Source organism: Leptonychotes weddellii, unplaced genomic scaffold, assembly GCF_054177405.1.
Source record: "Leptonychotes weddellii isolate Sample4059 unplaced genomic scaffold, ASM5417740v2 HiC_scaffold_16330, whole genome shotgun sequence".
Classification (NCBI taxonomy): Eukaryota; Metazoa; Chordata; class Mammalia; order Carnivora; family Phocidae; genus Leptonychotes; species Leptonychotes weddellii.
The window spans coordinates 1-4,536 of NW_027745877.1; the positions used below are offsets into that span (position 1 = coordinate 1).

The 4,536-nt window shown below is 60.1% G+C and overlaps 1 long non-coding RNA gene across 1 annotated transcript; it reads right to left on the reverse strand.

Moving 5' to 3' along the window:
• Nucleotides 1–785: 785 nt before the first annotated feature.
• On the reverse strand, nt 786–4,361 carry LOC145718483 (uncharacterized). Its single transcript, XR_014141844.1, has 3 exons — nt 3,539–4,361; nt 3,385–3,468; nt 786–2,170 (listed from the first exon to the last, which is right to left on the reverse strand). It is a non-coding gene; the product is annotated as an uncharacterized LOC145718483 (long non-coding RNA).
• Nucleotides 4,362–4,536: the final 175 nt, after the last annotated feature.

A 4,536-nucleotide genomic window follows, 5' to 3' on the forward strand; every position in this document is an offset into this window, starting at 1 on the left:
GTCGTGTGGGGGGCACCACCTCCCGTTAGTCCGTTTCACGAGCTGCACGGGACACCGTTGCTCACGTTCTGTCCCCACAATGTAGTTGCATTATTGGCTTCCAGCCGCCAAAAGGGCTGGGAGACCTAGAGTGTATTGTGGCCACTCTCCACCCTGCTCCGAGTCAGTGGTCTGGGTCCTAAGGAAGAAGGCGGGTGATGTGGGGGACAGGTGGCCTCGACCAGAGGCACCTCCGGGCAGCCTGCCACCTCGGGCGGCCAACTGGCCTCTCTAGGCATCTGCTCCACTCCTGCACCCATGACACAGGACAGCAGAACCTACCTTGGGCCCTCGGGGTGAGCCCGTGAGTACTCTGTGAAAGCAGGCTAGGCCCTAGGGGGTCATGGAGGGCCAGCAGGGGACCACCCCTGAGGGGAGCAAGCACCGGGACAGAGGGGGAGGGGCTGAGGACCAGTAAGCAGGGGGATGGTGATCCCAGGGAGGTCAGCTTCTGAGGAGAGTGGGGGTGGAAGCCAGTGGGGCAGGAGGGCAGGAAGGGCAGGAGGAAGGAACAGCTCCCAAGGGAGAGAGGGAGGGAGAGAGAGAGAGAGAAAGGGGGCCGTGGTGATACCCGGTGACATGTGGGCAGGGCTGCCATGTCCTCAGGGCTGGCAGCCATGGGAAGACAGCACCGGAGGGAGGCCTTGGTGGCCAGTCAGAGAAGGGGAGTGTGGCACAGAGGGGCAGCAGAACAGACTTGCTCCCCAGGCAGGACGCCTGCAATTCTGGCAATGAGCACGCCCCTCTTACGAAATTAGAGCTTTATTAAATAAACCAAGTAGAAACGCGCCTATTTACATCCAAGTTGTCAGTCTGAGCTCAAGTAATATGCAAGGCACAATTCTTCCGGTCTCCAGCTTTACAAAAAATAAATCACATGGTCCAGCCCTAGAGGCCTGAAGTGGATTCACACTTGTGGCTCAGAGTCAAGCGGACGACTCCCCACACACAGTGGCCATGCATACCTGGCCCTGCGGGGCGTCCCAGTTCATCCTGAGAGTGGCACGGCTCTCGGCCTAGGGCAGAGGGGCCGCGTTCTGGGGGCCTCCGATGCTGAATGAACAAGGGTCTGGGAAGGAGGAGGGCCTTTTCCTCGTTGTCTTCTCCTTCCCAGCCCCTTCCTGGAGGGCAGGCCCACCCCCCTCACTGGCCAGGTCGGGCTCCGTGGCCTGCTGGGGAGGGATGCCAATGGGGAGACTGGTGCCCGCGCCGGGCGGGCCAGAGGCTCAGGTCTGCTGAGATGCAAAAGGAGGAACAGATGAACACTGGTCTTTGCGCTTGGGCGGAACATAGCGGCTTCTCCAGGAGAACACACAGAAGAACAGATCCCGGTCTCCGGCTCAAGGACATTTTCCTAACTACGATTCCATAGAGAGGCCAGGAGAGGGAGAAGGAACCAGACCCCACAGGACATCCCAATGGTGCTGTGGCCACGTCCAGGAGACGTTCCCACGCTTAGTCACAGTGGCCCACAGAGGGGCAGAAGGCGGCCCGGCTCCCGGCTCCCGTGGTGAGTGAGCGTTCCCCCCGGGGAGGCTGAGCCAGCACGGGGTCCCCACCGCTGCGTTCCTGAGGCTTCTGTGCAGTCACGGGGCCCGCACCTGACACTCATGTCTGTTCCCTCCCCTCATCTCCTAGCAGGAGCCAGACTAGGGGTAAAGTTTTCACGTGAGGGGAACACCCCACAAAAATGAAGTGATTAAAAAGTCCTTTCCCTGAGGCCACCGCAGTCACATCCCCTCCTAGGAAATGGAGCTTCTGCCTGCTCAAAGTCTTGAGAAGAGAGTGGTTCTAGAGACTGGAGGGAAAGAAAAGCATGACTACATGTTGTCCAGAAACCCCAGACAACCAGGCACAAAGGAATGAGCCAGCATCTTCGCAAAGGCTAAGAACGAAACCAAACCAAAGCCAACTGGAACTCCTGCGTGTAAGCAGCAGCTAGCGGGCACAGCCTGAGCTCCAGAACAGAGCAGGCAGCGAGGCGGGCCTGGCGCTGTCCCCACCGCGGGGGCGCAGGGCTGGCCCACTGGCTAGTGGGAGGTGTATGCGGGGCTCCAGAGCCCCGAGTGCGGGCTAGCTCTACGGCTGGGAGGCAGTGCGGTGAAAGGCGTCGGCGACGAGGCAGCGAAATCTGGAGCGGAGAGAGAAGAAGTGAGTGACAGAGTAGATGGGAGACCTCGGCCTTCCTCAGGGATTCCTCAGTGCCCATGTCAGAACAGCTCCTGATAGAAGAAGTGTCAGCCACCACCCCCCTGACCACGCCCCCAGGCAGCCCTGGGCCGGCGGTGTGATGTCACCCAAGGAACAGGTGACAGCCGGACATGCAGAGAGGCCTGGAGCGTAAGCCCTGACCCCCCACAGCAGACCTGTGGGAGAGAGCAAGGAGTGGGTCTCAGGACCACACGGAAGCGGCCATGAGTCCACAGGGCATGCAGGGAGGAGAGCCTGTCCATCTGGGCAGGAGCAGCTCCTTGGGCAGGGAAAGCTGCATGAACAAAGACTCCAATGTGAGCGGAAGAGTCTGGAGTGTTCAAGAGCTAATGCCAAAACTCCGCAGTGGCTCCAACACACAGAGGGAGGGGTGTATTGGGAGACGGGGTTAGAAAAGGTGAATGCCCACTGCCAGGGTGGCTGGGGAACGTTTGTGGAAGGCTATGGTTCTAGGGGTCCAGGATGCATGCGGGATCTTGTCACCCAGGAAAATGCATCTATACACAAAACCATTCTCTTCCAAAAAATTCAGATCCTTTGAAGCCTGGCCATGCCCCTTAGGCTCAGTAGACACCTGTTCAGGGGAGAGAACCCTCCAATGGAACACAGAAGACATAAGGGTTGCCATGCGCCCTCATGGTCAGGCACTGCACTTCTCACAGGGAGAAGTGTCCCCTGGAGCCGTACAGGGTCACCAGGACCTCAGGGTCACCAGAGACAACCGGACTATGAAGAGGAATGGCCCTCGTGATTTCTCTCCCTCTGGGAGATCCGTCATCAGGCCTGTCCGGAACCCTCACCTCTGAGTCAGCCAGCCCAACCCAGCTTAGAGCCCTCGGTGGCAGCCCCGGTAGGGGGAGCCAGGCCCAGAGAGCACACCGTCAGAGACAACTCCCCGCCGCCAGCCCGCTGCCCTGCACCGACCTGCCTGGGAAAGCTCTCCTCGCCCAGGACTGGCATACTGTTTTCCCTCACCAGCTCCCCAATCTGCCTTCTGGGCCTCACACCTCAGCTGCCACTCTTGCCCAGGGCCAGAGCTTCTGAGACTTGGGGTTCAGGGCCCACTTCCTCCCTCAGGACCCCTCCCTCTTAGCCCCAGCCCTGCCTGGCTGCATCCGCCAGGGGGCTACTCACAGTGGGGGCTGTGGCGAGGGCTGGCTCGTGGGGAGAGGGCCGGAGGTGCGGTGAGCTCCCGGGGCGCGCAGACTGTGTGGTAGGCTGCAAGACCACATGGCTGGTTAGAGTTGGAGGGGGAGCAACCCAGGGCACACAATGCGGCCCACCTCACCTATGATCATGACAGCGGTCCCAGCCAGCAGGGCAAAAAGTGTGAAGAACATGACTTGGTAGGAGTCCAGGAAGTGCTGGAAGAGGGTGGCTCCGTCTGCGATCGATGGAAAGACAAGTCACCAAAGCAACGCACGGAGTTGCCTTATGTCTGCGTGGGTGGCCAGAGGGTGAGGTGGCCTGCCCGAGGCCTGGGGCGGCGTCTGGTCCTGTGGGGCGGTCACCCCAGTGCTCCGTCCTATTCCATCCTGGGCCACTTGAACCGACCCAGTTCCACCCGAGGCCCCTGAGGCCCCCGCTTCCTTGGAAGTGGGCTCAGTTTCGGTACCCATTCCAAGGAAGAACAGACCTGTCCGGGGGAGTCGGAGGGTGGGGGCTGCCCAGGAGGCAGCCAAGTTGCCCGGAAAGGCAAGGCAGTGTTTAAAACGTCAAGCCGTGAGCAGCATTGCTCATGACAGTGGACATCAGGGTTGGGCAAAGGCACTGGACAGGGATACTGCTGCTCTCAGAACTGAGACCCAAGCACCAAGGGAGCCCAGTATCAGCTGCTCCAAAGCCACCCCTCCTCTGGGGCCCCGCCTCGGGGTGGCCCAGACTGTGGATTCCTCTTCCATCTCCCCCTACCTCATCCTGCACCCCTCCCTCCCCGCCACTGGGCTGTCCTGTGTCAGAACACATCCCTGCTTGGCAGGAAGGAGGTGGTGGCCTCTTCAAGTGCCCTTAACATTGGTCCCACTCCTTCAGTGTGCTCTCAGCCAGACCTGACCAGACCACTTCCCTGCTCTCAAGAAAAAGCCTGAAATGAAGCGGGGGAAATCGGAGGGGTGGACGAACCATGAGAGACGATGGACTCTGAAAAACAAACTGAGGGTTCTAGAGGGGAGGGGGGTGGGAGGATGGGTTGGCCTGGTGGTGGGTATTGAGGAGGGCACGTTCTGCATGGAGCACTGGGTGTTGTGCACGAACAATGAATCATGGAACACTTCATCTAGAACTAAT